General features: G+C 46.4%; 1 long non-coding RNA gene across 1 annotated transcript in view; it reads right to left on the reverse strand.

Moving 5' to 3' along the window:
- Positions 1 to 809: 809 nt before the first annotated feature.
- LOC124799537 overlaps positions 810 to 15,071 on the reverse strand; it is a 36,047-nt gene continuing 21,785 nt past the window's right edge. Inside the window, exon 3 of the long non-coding RNA XR_007017044.1 lies at positions 810 to 1,212. This is a non-coding gene — a long non-coding RNA (uncharacterized LOC124799537). The remainder of the gene's footprint in view (positions 1,213 to 15,071) is intronic.

A 15,071-nucleotide genomic window follows, 5' to 3' on the forward strand; every position in this document is an offset into this window, starting at 1 on the left:
AACTTTTCAAAATTTTCAATGCACTCTTCCATGTACAAGACACTGTCACACCCTCGACCCCTGCATAATGCAATATCCAGCCCATTTTTTCCCAGCTGCTGTTGAATATCGTTTGACATTCTCGGCAGTCTTTCCCGACAAACTTACAAAAAAAAAATTTCCTGTGGTTAGTTCTGGCATATGAACTCTAGATGACTAGTGTTGATCTTTAAGTCTACAATTGGTAAAAAAACTGTAGGTGACTACTATAGTTCATCTATCTGGATTTTCATATTCAAAAAATAAACTATATAATAATCATGTATAACCTTTGGGAAAGTAATTTTTAGAATCTAATACTTTAGCCAAACATTAACATGTCACTGTTATGCTCTACAATGCACTTTTGCGTTTATTTTTAAACTATTCTTACAGAACACCTTAGTAAGTGACACAGGTATCAAAACATTTCGTACAGAATAACTACATCTAGCAGACAACTGATCATTGGATAGTTATTTCGTACAGAATAACTACATCTAGCAGACAACTGATCATTGGATAGTTTTCAAGTTTCATGCAATGCTTAACAAAAAATCAATTCTTTCCACATCCAATGACAATTGCCAAGGCCTGATAATAGGTACTCACATTTATATTTTATATACATATGGAGCCTCAAACTCCAAACTGCCTCTTATTTACCAACCACATTCTGGCCTTGTTTGGGATTATCAAAAAATGGTCTGGTCCTTGGTGGCCTTCAAATGTTGAGGTCCTCAGGTCTGGAGCCGTGGAGCCGACCCCCCCCCCCCCCCCCCCCCACCGACCTGAAACAGGCCATCCCCTCCAACCTCTCTTAGTCTGGTACTGGGTGCCTCAGCTGTGGGCCTCACAGATGCAAGCTCCATGTAGCACAATAAGACAGGGGTCAACACTCCTGTTCAGGAGCTTCTGCATTAATACTACCTTGAGCTCCTGCTTTATTCGTAGTTTGTTCACATACGCTTTCTTCTTCAGGCAGTCCCAAATAAAATTAGAGAGATCAGGCAAATAGGAGGGCCAGTTTTGGCATTTCTCAAGATGTGATGCAAAACTTGTCCTCAGAAGCCAACTGATTACCTTGTGTGTGCTGTTGGCCATATCATTGAAACCACACTTCAGGCATCCTCTTCACTGCAAGACTAAACAGTCTTAACACTTTTGTAGTCAGCTGATTTGGAGTGGTGTGTGCTAAAAATGTCATTTGTATTTATGTCATTATGCTACAATCTAATTAAATTGCCATATATCACACAGTATTCACTTTAAAAATAAGAAAAAATTACCACTTATCCATAAAAGTATGTACAATATTAAGGCTTACATAGATTATCATGATGTTTCAAATGAATTTGATTGTGACAGTCCAAATAAAATACATTTTTTAAATATTATAAATTTGACTGATTCCATATATCCAACACTGCTTCAATTTAAGAAGGCTAACTACAGTCCATAGAATCTACACACATTTGTGAGTAAAATGACATGAGAGATATGAAATTTGTGTCGTTATTTAGTAAGATAATTATTATTTATTTGAAGAGAACATTACAGATTTTCCATGTGTACAGTATGACTGAGCATTTGTGTTTAGGAAAACATTCACCATGCAACCCCTTATTATATCTATTACAAACAGTTCTTGACCTTTTCCTTCCCTTACTAGTACACACACAGCATCTTGACTGTTCTCTGGAAGTTTCCTCAAACCCGGAGAACCATGAGGATCATCAGTTGCATTTTTTTCCTTGCAGCCATTCATCTAACAAGGCTTCAATCATCATTACAGTATACACATATCTGGAAACAACTTTCCTTCCTTTCTTATGATCTTTGTATAATTTGTAAGAGTTCAGCACCATTCTTGACATTACATTAAAAGCTACCTTCTTCCAGTAACAAAGAGTTCGCCTCTCATTCAAATACGCATACAGCATCATGTTGGATGTATGTATTCCACCCATATATTATTTCTGGCTTTTTTTACTGTTTTATTTTTAATTTGGACTTTAATGCCACCAGCACCAACTTTAATTGACAATAAGAGAACAGGGGTACACTGGGATTTTTTATCTCGGTACGCACATGCTAGTACCGGACCTGACTTACAATACATCTTTTTTCCCAATTCCAAATTTCTTTCTAAATTGCTATCGCAAATATTTCCTGTTTTTTCTTACAGTGCCAGTAATGTATGTACCTAATTTATAAAGACTTTTTACAAGTGGCACTGACATGAAAAAGTTGTCCACGAAGATATGATATCCCTTGTTCAAATAATTGCCCAAATGCAGTAACTTCTGGACAACACAGTAACCTAAGCCATGTCTTGCAATCTCAGCCTTATCTTCTTGGCTTATGGCACCTCTGTAAGTACAAAACCCAAGACAACAGTGTGTTATAGTGTCACACAGCATCCAGAATTTGATTCCCCATTGGTGGTGCTGGTTGTATGGAAGTGTGACATATAGTGCCCACTAGACTCATCAATACTAAGTTGTTTATGAGGTGTATAATGATTTCTAAATATATTAGTAGCATGATCTACCAATGGCTGGTATTTGATACATGGGTCAATCAGGATGGCCTGGTGCTGGACATTTCTTGCTATCCACAAGCTGAAAGAATTTCATAAGATGCTTAAATCGGTGAGCAGAAAACATTTTACCAAACCATGGAAATGCCTGTGACGGTTTTGTGCTCCAGTATGAGAGCATTGTGGGCCTTTTATTGAGTCCCATATTCAGTAAGCATGCAATAACACCTCTTACCTCGGTACTTGTCACATTCTTCCATTTCTTAGATAGTTTGGACAATGTAGCATGTTTAGTTATAAACTGTTTAGCTGAGCAATTTGTTTCAGTTACAATAAGCTGCAGCATCATTGTAGTAAAGAATAGATTGAAATATTCTATCAAAGGAGATCCTGTTGGCGGCATATGTTTTGGTCCTGGCAGCTCTTGAAATGGATGTGGTAATGGCTGTAGTGTTTCAGGTGTAATTACTTCAGAGTATTGTACATCTTCCATTTCGTCTTCACTTTCGTTCACAATATCGTCAAGTACATTACTGTCACTTTCTGAACTGTTGCTACTTTCGCTAAAACACTCTGTATCACTAGTATATTCTAAAAGTTCACAAATTTCTTCGCCGGTAAGTCCTCTGCTGTGGCCTGGTGTAGGTCGCACTTTTGACAAAAATGGAGAAAATAAACTGTGAACTCTTAACATGAAGAAAAACACACAGAAACAATGATAAGTAACAGTACTGCGCAACAACAAGAACGTAGAATGCAATAACAGAATATAAACATGTACTGCGAAACACGACGTCAATAAACAAACTATGCAAAAGCAGAATAATCGAACGCTAATATTTCACTGAAACAATTCTCAATTGTCGATAGCTATCAACCTACAAGTAGCTCAAGGCAAAGAGCATCTAATCAGCAGGCCAACACCACCTAGCACCCGATTCTGTAAGCTAAACAAGACGAATCAGAGTACTGACAAATCGGCACCCTGACAGTATTGGCGTCAGTAGGGGGTGACTGTAGATTGTTACCTTGACATTCAAAGGGTTAAGCATGTGTTGACATCGATGAAAGCTTAGAATAGGGCCAGCAGCATACAGCATATTTAAGCGCTTTATGCAGGAATGCTGTCGGCACTTGCTGTGAGGTATGATGGGATGAAATAGGGTGTGTCAACTGTTCGTTCTATGCAGATGAGGTGGCAGCAAGCAAATGTGTTTCAAAGCCATGAAGAAATATCACATATCAGATGAATGTACCACAATGATACATTAGGCAGAGTGAAAGAGTGCTGTGAATGACAATTATAAATTTAATTGCTCCTTATTTGACTAACAGCTATTCAAACTGTGCTAGTGTGTCCTGACTTAAAGAGTAACCTTGTAATCCATATGTTCAAAAAGAACATAGAAACATTTTTTATAATCAAGAGTTTCAACTTCATTTCTGCTTGTGTTGCTCACACCAATTTAAATGGTGCTTTTAGCTCCAGTCCTAACCACAACCACATAATCAGTATCTCAGAAAAAAGCAATGACATACTTGTGAAAATGATGATTATTAATGTAATTCCTGCTTGTTTCACATACAATCATTTGCTGTTTGTTGTCTTGGTCTTCAGTCCAAAGACTGGTCTGATACAGCTCTCTATGCTACTTTATCCTGTGTAAGCCTCATCTCCAAATAACTACTGCCAACTTACATCCTTCTGAAACTGGTTACAGTTTTCTTTTCTTGGTCTCCTGCTACAATTTTACTCCCCCCCCCCCCCCCCCCCCCCCCCCACACACACACACACACACACACACACACACACACACTAAATGGGTGATCCCTTGATGTCTCAGAATGTGTGGTCAACCCTTCCTTTCTCCTACTAAGGTTGTGTGTCCAATTTCTTTTCTCCCCAATTCTATTCAGTACCTCCTAATTAGTCACATGATGTACCCATCTAATCTTTAGCATTCTTTTGCAGCACCACATTTTGAAAGCTTCTATTCTCTTCTTATCTAAACTATTTTGTATTGATGATTCACTTCCACACATGGCTACACTGCATTCAATTACTTTCTGAAAAGACTTCCCAACACTTAAATCTGTATTTGATGTTAAATTTCTGTTCTTCAGAAATGCTTTTCTAGCCATTATCAGTCTATTTTATATCCCCTCTACTTCAGCCATCAGTTATTTTGCTGGCCAAGTAACAAAATTCACCTGCTACTTTCAGCACCTCATTTCCTAATCCGATTCCCTTCAGCATCATCTGACTTAATTTAACTATATATCCTTGTTTTGCTTTTGTTGAAGTCCATCTTATATCCTACTCACACATTGTCCATTGCTACTGCTCTTCGAAGTCCTTTGCTGTCTGACAAGTACAATGTCAGCATCAGACCAAGTTTCTCTCTCTCTCTCTCTCTCTCTCTCTCTCTCTCTCTCTCTCTCTCTCTATCTATCTATCTATCTATCTATCTATCTCTGTGAACTTTAATTTCTACTCCAAATTTTTCTTGGTTTTCTTTACTACTTAACGTACACGTTGAATAACATTGGGGATAGGCTACAACTCTGTCTCACACCTTTATGAACTGCTGCTTACCTTTCATGTCCCTCAACTAAAACACACTGTCTGGCTTCTGTACAACTTGTAAATAGCCTTTCGGTCCCTGTATTTTACACTTGCTATCATCAGAATTTCAAACAGAGTATTTCAGTCAACATTGTCAAAAGCTTTCTCTAAGTCTACAAATGCCACAAACAAAGGTTTGAGTTTCCTTAACCTAACTTTAAGACAAGTTATACTGTCAGTACTGCCTTGCATGTTGCTACATTTCTCTGGAATCCATACTGATCTTTCCTGAGGTCATCTTTACCAGTTTTCCCATTATTCTGCTAAAGAATTCTTGCTAGCATTTTGCAACCATGGCTTATTAAAGTGATATATTGGTAATATTCACACCTGTAAGCAACTGCTTTCTTTGGATTTATTATATTCTACTATAAGTCTAAGGGTTTTCGCTTTTTTTTTGTTTTTTTTTTTTAAGGGTGCAAAACTGCTATGGTCATTAGCACCCGGTCGGTGACTTAGGAAACAGTAAAAAACCGAAAATGGAAACCAGCAGCAACGGGAACGAAACTCAAAAAATTGGAGAAACTAAAAGCAGAAGGAAGGCTAAAAATCCACTACAAAAAGGGGTTGGTTGTCCCCAGAAAAAGCTTCAAATGACTGATGTCATTTCACTGGCACTAATAAACTCGAGAACGTGATTGGCCGAGCGCGTGTCATCTGCTAAAATTGACGATATATCAGGCAACAGCTGTAGACGGGCGCGTAACGGAGTAAAATAGGGGCACTCAAAAGGTGTCTTACCGTCCACAGCTGAGAGCAGTGGGGACAGAGTGGGGGAGGACCGCCGCTTTAAAAGATGTCGATGGCTAAAAAGACAGTGCCCTATCCGGAGTCTAGTTAAAATTACCTCCTCCCGACGGCGCGTTTGGGAGGAAGAGGTCCAAGCACAAGGAAGAGCTTTCACGTCCCGCAATTTATTATGGGGAAGTGTCGACCAATGTGCGGGCCATAAAAGAACAACACGACAACATAAAACGCTCCGTAGATCGGCGAAGGGAATCGATTGAATAGCTGGCCGAACAAGAGAGACTGCAGCCTTGGCCGCTATATCGGCCGCCTCATTTCCACAGATACCAACGTGTACCGGGAGCCAGAGGAACGCCACCGAGACGCCCCCAGGTGGAGCAAGCGCAGACAGTCCTGAATCCGGTGGACCAGAGGGTGGACAGGGTAAAGAGCTTGGGGACTGAGGAGAGAGCTGAGAGAATCTGAACAGATAACATACCGTATCCGCTGATGGCGGCAGATGTAGTGGACAGCCTGGAGAACAGCGTAAAGCTCCGCAGTATAAACCGAACACTGGTCAGGAAGCCGAAATTGATTTGGGGTGTCGCCAACAATATAGGCACTCCCTACACCAAACGATGTTTTTGAGGCATCAGTGTAAATAACTGTGGCTTCCTTCATTTGTGCACATAGAGCAGAAAAGGCCCGACGATAAACAAGTGAAGGGGTACCATCCTTGGGAAACTGACAAAGGTCACGGAGTAGGCAGATCCGGGGACGGAGCCAAGGCAGTGCTGTACCCCAAGTTGTCAAGAAGGTTTTAGGAAAGCGGAAGGAAAGAGAATGGAGCAGTTGACGGAAGCGGACTCCCGGTGGTAGTAGGGAGGAGGGGCGGCCTGCATACCCTACATCAAAGGAGGCGTCGAAAAAAATGTCACGGGCTGGATTAGCAGGCATGGAAGACAGATGGGTAGCATAACAACTCAGAAGGACTGCTCGCCGATTGGACAGCGGAGGTTCAGCAGTCTCAGCATAAAAGCTTTCCACAGGGCTGGTGTAAAAAGCTCCAGACACTAAACGTAATCCACGGTGGTGGATAGAGTCGAGACGCCGAAGAATAGACGGCGAGCAGAGGAGTAGATTATGCTTGCATAGTCCAATTTCGAGCGCACTAAGGTGCGATAGAGGCGGAGAAGGACCACTCGGTCCGCTCCCCAGGAGGTACCATTCAGGACACGGAGGGTGTTGAGGGATCACAGACAGCAAGCCGAAAGATAGGAAACATGGGAGGACCAGCACAGTTTTCTGTCAAACATAAGACCCAACATAAGACCCAAGAATTTGGCGACGTCCGAAAACGGAAGGTTGACAGGTCCTAGATGTAAGGAGGGTGGAAGAAACTCCTTACGTCGCCAAAAATTAACACAAACGGTCTTACTGGGAGAAAAACGGAAGCCGGTTTCGATGCTCCAAGAGTGGAGGCGATCGAGACATCCTTGAAGACGTCGTTCAAGAAGGCTGGTCCGTTGAGAGCTGTAGTAGATCGCAAAATCATCCACAAAGAGGCAGCCTGAGACATCAGGAAGGAGACAATCCATAACTGGATTTATGGCAATGGCAAACAGTACAACACTCAGCATGGAGCCCTGGGGCACCCCGTTTTCTTGGGAGGAAGTACGGGAGAGAGTAGTCTTCACCCGCACCCTAAATGTGCGCTCTGCCATAAATTCGCAAAGAAAAAGGGGCAGCCGACCTTGAAAGCCCCAAGAGAACAGTGTGCGGAGGATGCCTGTCCTCCAACAAGTATCGTATGCTCTCTCCAGATCAAAAAATATTGCTACTGTTTGGCATTTCCGGAGAAAATTTTTCATGACATACGTGGAGAGAGAGCAACAAGATGGTCAACTGCAGGACTATGCTTTCGGAATCCGCATTGGGCAGGTGTTAAAAGACTGCGGGACTCCAGCCACCAAGCTAAACGGCAATTCACCATACACTCCAAAACCTTACATACACTACTCGTGAGAGAAATGGGGCGATAGCTAGAGGGGAGATGTTTGTCCTTTCCAGGTTTCGGAACAGGAACGACGATGGCTTCCCGCCATCGTCTGGGAAAAGTACTGTCGGTCCAAATTCGATTATAAAGGCGAAGGAGGTAACGCAGACTCTGGGTTGATAAATGCAGCAACATTTGGACGTGGGTACCATCCGGTCCTGGGGCGGAGGAGCGAGAAGAGATTGCATGTTGGAGTTCCCGCATGGAGAAAACAGTATTGTAGCTTTCGCGATTTTGAGAGGAGAAAACAAGGGGTCGCACTTCCGCTGCACGTTTCCTCGGGAGAAACGCTGGCGGGTAATTTGAAGAGCTCGAAATCTCAGCAAAGTGCTCACCCAATGAATTAGAAATTGTGACGGGGTCCACTAATGTATCATGCGCGACAGTGAGCCCAGAGACCGGGGAGAAACTAGGTGCGCCTGATAAACGTCGAAGCTGACTACAAACTTCCAAGGAGGGAGTGAAGGTGTTAAATGAGCTAATAAAGAATTTCCAGCTTGCCTTCTTGCTATCGCAGATGACGCGACGGCATCGCGCACGGAACTGCTTATAGCGGATACAGTTGGCCAAAGTAGGATGGTGGCGGAAAATGCGAAGAGCACGTCGCTGCTCACGTATTGCGTCACGGCACGCCTCGTTCCACCAAGGAACTGGGGGGTGCCGGGGCAATTCGGAGGTGCGTGGTATTGAACGTTCTGCAGCTGTAAGAATAATGTCGGTAATATGTGTGACCTCATCGTCGACGCTGGGAAAGTGACTGTCATCGCATGTCTCTAGACGAAAAAAGTGTCCAATCAGCTTAAGCAAACTTCCAGCGTCGCGGGCGCATATATGGCAGTTGAGGCTGCAGTCTAAGGACACATGGAAAGTGGTCACTCGAGTGTGTATCATCAAGGGAGAACCATTCGAAGCGCAGAGCTAGCGGAACAGTACTGACCGAAAGGTCCAAATGAGAGAAATTTGTTGTGGAGGCAGACAAAAATGAGGGGACCCCAGTGTTGAAGCAAACTAGATCCGCTTGGTGGAAGACATCTAGCAATAGTGAGCCACGTGGACAAGGATGTGGAGATCCCCAAAGCGGGTGGTGGGCATTGAAGTCCCCAACTAGCAAATAGGGGGGTGGAAGCTGACCAAGAAGATGAAGATCAGCTCGTGCCATTGGTGTGGACGATGGAATGTATACAGTACAAAGAGAAAAGGTATATCCAGAAAGGGGAAGACTGACAGCGACAGCTTGGAAGGAACTGTTTAAGGGGATTGGGTGTTAATGGAGAGTATCATGGAGCAGACTCACGAGTCCTCCATGGGCTGGAGTGCCTTCAACAGAGGGGAGATCAAACCGGACAGACTGAAAATGGGGGAGAAGAGAACAAAGCGGTAATGGGGACGCAGCTTTGTTTCCTGAAGACAGAAGATAATCGGCGAGTAGGATCGTAAGAGGATTGACAATTCATCCCGATTGGCTCCAATGCCGCGGATATTCCAGTGGATAATGGACATAGGGTGAACAGAAAATGGAGGAATGTGACCAAGGGTGCTGTCAACTCAACGACTGCTCAGAGCTTGTGACTGACAGCATGGAATGGCATTCAGCCAAAGGCAGAAGATCCTGATCCATAGGTTGTTCAGGAGCAGCTCCTGCCACCAGCGATCAGCCAGTTGATCGGCCGCCAGCAGTGCGCCTCGGCAACACAGAAGATGGCCGAGGGCGATTTCCGCCAGGTGGTGCTGTAGATGGGACACGCCTTGGCGGAGAAAGAGATGAACTGGGTTTCTTAGAAGCCTTCTTGGAAATATGATGTTTAGATGAAGGAGAAACCAATGGTTGTGAAGTTGGGGTACGTAAAAAATCTTCACGAGTATGCTCTTTTTTCGAAGTCTTGGTGTCTGACTGTTGGGCTCGAGATTTAGCAGAACCTGATGAAGGGTGAGCCATAGAGTGGGCAGGTGAGAGTGGTGAGGTTGAACAGGCGATCTTTGCGCTGGCTGATCTGATGACCGTGGCACTAAAGGAGAGGTCGCAAGTCTGCGTGGCTGCCTCCTTTGTTGGCCGAGGAGAAGCAAGGACAGTGCCGTATTTTCCTGTCTGAGGCACAGTGGGCTGTCGACTGGCGAATAATTTTCAAGCAGCATAGGTCGACACCTTTTCCTTCACTCTGATTTCCTGGATGAGCTTTTCGTCTTTAAAAACGGGGCAATCTCGAGAGGAAGCAGCGTGGTCACCCATACAGTTGATGCAGCGAGGGGATGGAGGTGGACAAGCACCCTCATGGGCATCCTTACCACACGTAACACATTTGGCCGGATTGGAACAGAACTGGCTGGTGTGATTGAACCGCTGACACCGATAGCAATGCGTAGGGTTTGGGACGTAAGGGCGAACGGAAATTATCTCATAGCCTGCTTTGATTTTCGATGGGAGTTGAACTTTGTCAAATGTCAAGAAGACAGTGCGGGTTGGAATGATGTTCGTGTCAACCCTTTTCATAACTCTATGAACAGCCATTACGCCCTGGTCAGACAGGTAGTGCTGAATTTCTTCGTCAGACAATCCATCGAGGGAGCATGTATAAGCGACTCCACGCGAGGAATTTAAAGTGCAGTGCGCTTCAACCCGGACAGGGAAGGTGTGGAGCAGTGAAGTACACAGCAATTTTTGTGCCTGGAGGGCACTGACTGTTTCTAACAACAGGGTGCCATTCAGTAATCTGGAACAAGACTTTACAGGACCTGCAATTGCGCCGACACCTTTCTGAATAATGAAAGGGTTGACCGTGGAGAAGTCGTGACCTTCGTCAGACCGAGAAACAACAAGGAACTGTGGCAACGATGGAAGAACTGTCTGTGGCTGAGACTGAGTGAACTTACACTTGTGAGCAGACATAGTGGAAGGTGAGGAAACCATTGCGGAAGAATCCCCCATGATTACCGGAGTCTCCGATGGCACACTCCTCCCTTGTGGGGGCCCTCTCTGAGGGCACTCCCGCCTTAGGTGTCACACCTCCCGACAAATGGACGGAGGGACCAATCGGCACTTTCGGAAGGTATCAGCTCGGGTCATCACCCCTCCCTGGGCCTGGCCGTTACCAGGGGGTACGTACGTGTCCTACCTGTCCACCCGGGGCAGGGAATTACGCATTACCCCGTCACCGGCTACGCACAAAAATGTGTGGGTCGGCCTTCAGACATGCACAGGGAGGAAGAAAGAGAAAAGGAAAAACAAAGAAAAGGAAAGGAAAGAAGAGAGGTCTCAAACGCCACAGTGAAGAAAAGGGTAAAGAGAATAGGTAAGGAAAAGAGGAAAGAGGAAGGATGAAGACATACAAGCAGAGAAGGCGAAGAATGCGTTACATTCACAAGCGTCTGTCTCCGGACGTAGGCACAAACCATACTCCCAGACGGGGAGAAAGGGAAGGAAAGAGCCAGAGGTGAGGGGAGGAGGGGCGAAGATGGGGGATAGGGAAGGATGCGGAAAGGGAAGGTATGCAGCCCGGAAAGGAAGGAAGGCCACATTAGCTCGGGGTCCCGTGCTCGCTACGCACGTATCCACAAAAGAGTTTTTTTTTTTTTTTTTTTTTTTTTTTTTTTTTTTTTTTTTTTTTTTTTTTTGGGTAGGGTTTAAGGGCGCTCAACTGCTGAGGTCATTAGCGCCCAGTCACTGGTGTTAGAGCACATGGAATCCACTAAAACTCAAGGGGATGGGGAGACATCAGAAGGACCTGACAAAGATGCAGATAAAATAAGTAAAAAGGTTAAATGTCTTTGGACAAGCCAGTTAAAGTTATAAAACGCAGAATACGAGCAGCTGCTCGAGCGTCATCAGCTAAAACATCCGGTAAAGTAGATGGCAGGGACAGGATAACACGAAATTGACTGAAACGGGGACATGACAATAAAACATGGCGCACTGTTAATGCCTGACCACAACGGCACTGCGGGGCTGGGTCACCGGAGAGCAGGTAGCGGTGGCTAAACCGGCAATGCCCAATCCGCAACCTGGTCAGAAGGACCTCCTCGCGCCGAGATGGTCGGGAGGATGTTGTCCAAGCAGTTGGGAGCGGTTTTACTGCCCGGAGCTTGTTTCCTTGGAGGGATGACCAAGCATCCCACCACAACGACACAAGCCTCTTACATACATCCCCACGAACGTCAGATGACTGACACAATGGGAGGCTGGCCGAGGCAGGAGGACTGCAGCCTTGGCTGCAGCATCCGCAGCCTCATTCCCAGGCACTCCTACATGTCCGGGAACCCACAGAAAGCTGACAGAACCACCATTATCAGCGAAAGAATGGAGGGACTGCTGTATCCGTTGAATCAAGGGATGGACCGGATTGGGAGCTCCAAGGCTCTGAAGAGCACTGAGTGAGTCAGAGCAGAGCAGAGTACATACAATGAATGGCGGTGGCGGCGGGCATACTGAACGGCCTGATGGAGAGCAAAAAGCTCGGCCGTAAAGCTGGAACATTGGTCGAGGAGCCGGTATTTAAAGGTGGCGGCCCCGACGACAAAGGCACAGCCGACACTGTCGTCAGTTTTGGAGCCATCGGTGTAAATAAAGGTGTGACCGGCAAGTCGAGCACGAAGTTCGACAAACTGTGAGCAATACACTGCAGCCGGAGTACCCTCCTTCGGGAGTGAGCTGAGGTCGAGATAAATAGGAACCGGAGCCTGGAGCCAAGGTGGTGTCGGGCTCTCACCCTCTCTGAAGGTGGTAGGGAGGGCAAAATCCAATTGTCGAAGCAAGCGACGGAAGAGGACTCCGGGGGGCAGCAGGGCAGACACATACAACCCGTACTGACGGTCGAGAGAATCGGCGAAGAAGGACTCGTAAGAGGGGTGGTCGGGCATAGACAACAGCCGGCAGGCATACCAACACAGCAGTACGTCACGCCGGTAGGTCAATGGTAACTCGGCAGCTTCAGCATAAAGACCCCCGACAGGACTAGTGTAGAAGGCTCCGGTCGCAAGACGTATCCCCCGATGGTGATGGAGTTGAGCCGGCGTAAGAGGGATGGCCGAGCAGACGAAGCTCCCATAATCCAGCTTCGATAGGACTATGGACCGATACAAGCGAAGCAGGACAGTGCGATCCGCTCCCCAAGATGAACCGCTAAGAACACTGAGGACATTAAGGGAACGTGTACAACGGGCCTCCAAATAAGAGACATGTGGAGACCAACACAGTTTCCTGTCCAACGTGAGCCCTAGAAACTTAGTTGTGTCCACGAATGGGAGAACAACGGGACCGAGATGTAAGGATGGCGGAAGGAACGCTTTATATCGCCAGAAGTTGATACAAACCGTCTTCTCTTCAGAGAACCGGAAGCCATTTGCCACGCTCCAAGAGTAGAGGCTGTCTAGACAACGCTGAAGGCAGCGCTCCAGGAGGCATGTTCTCTGGGCACTGCAGTAGATCGCGAAGTCATCGACAAAGAGAGAGCCTGAGACATTAGGTGGAATGCAATCCATAATTGGATTGATCGCGATGGCAAAAAGGGCTACACTCAAGACGGAGCCCTGAGGCACTCCGTTCTCCTGGAGGAAGACGTCGGACAATACGGAACCCACACGTACCCTAAACTTTCGTTCCGTTAAAAAGGAATCAATAAAAAGGGGCAGGCGACCGCGTAGGCCCCACCTGTGCATAGTGCGGAGGATACCTCCTCTCCAACAGGTATCATAAGCCTTCTCCAAGTCAAAGAACACGGCTACCGTTTGGCGCCTTCGCAAAAAGTTGTTCATAATGAATGTCGACAAGGTCACAAGGTGGCCAACAGCGGAGCGGCGGCGACGAAAGCCGCATTGGACATTAGTAAGTAGTCGTCGAGATTCAAGAATCCAGACTAACCGAGCATTAACCATGTGCTCCATCACCTTACAGACACAGCTTGTAAGAGAAATGGGGCAGTAACTAGAAGGAAGGTGTCTATCCTTCCCGGGTTTGGGTATAGGAACAACAACGGCGTCACGCCAACGCATGGGGACTTTACCTTCGGTCCAGACGCGATGGTAGGTACGAAGAAGGAAGCTTTTGCCCGCCGGAGAAAGGTGTGCCAGCATCTGAACGTGAATGGCATCTGGCCCCGGAGCAGAGGACCGGGACAGTGCAAGCGCACGTTCGAGTTCCCGCATAGTAAAGGGGGTATTATAAGTTTCCAGATTCAGCGAGTGGAAGGAAGGTCGCCGAGCCTCTTCTGCCTCTTTCCTGGGAAGGAAGGCAGGATGGTAATGGGCGGAGCTTGAAACCTCCGCGAAAAAGCGGCCAAAGGCGTTGGAGACAGCCACAGGATCAACAAGGACCTCATTACCTGACGTCAGGCCAGGTACTGAGGAGTCGGCCTTAATGCCTGACAACCGGCGTAGGCTACCCCAAACGACGGAAGAGGGAGTAAAACTGTTAAAGGAGCTGGTGAAAGAGGCCCAACAAGCTTTTTTGCTGTCTTTGATGACTCTACGGCTTTGCGCTCGAAGTCGTTTGTATTCAATACAATTCGCCAACGTAGGATGGCGGCGAAAGGTGCGTAAAGCACGTCGTCGAGCACAGATAGCGTCCCGACAAGCCTCGTTCCACCATGCGACGGAAACGCGACGTGAAGAAGAAGTAGTACGAGGAATGGAACGTTCGGCAGCATTGATGATAACAGCCGTGAGGTATTCGACCTGACTGTCACAACTGGGAAAATCGTGGTCCGGAAAGGTCGCCAGGGAGGAGTAAAGTCCCCAGTCAGCTTTCAGTATGTTCCAGCTCGAAGGACGTGGGGATGGGGTGTGGTGCAGGAGACGAACGACACAGGGGAAGTGGTAGCTCGAATAGGTGCCAGAAAGGACATACCACTCGAACCGACGGGCAAGAGTGGTAGAACAGATCGAGAGATCCAAGTGGGAGTAGGTATGAGTAGAGTCCGAGAGGAAAGTCGGGGCGCCGGTATTGAGGCAGACAAGATGGAGATGGTTGAAGACATCCGCCAAGAGTGAGCCTCTTGGACAGGATGCAGGAGAGCCCCAAAGGGGATGATGGGCATTGAAGTCGCCAAACAATAAGAACGGCGGGGGAAGCTGAACGATCAGGTGCATCATGTCAGCCCGACTAACAGCAGATG

Source organism: Schistocerca piceifrons, chromosome 1 (genome assembly GCF_021461385.2).
Source record: "Schistocerca piceifrons isolate TAMUIC-IGC-003096 chromosome 1, iqSchPice1.1, whole genome shotgun sequence".
In the NCBI taxonomy this organism is placed as follows: Eukaryota; Metazoa; Arthropoda; class Insecta; order Orthoptera; family Acrididae; genus Schistocerca; species Schistocerca piceifrons.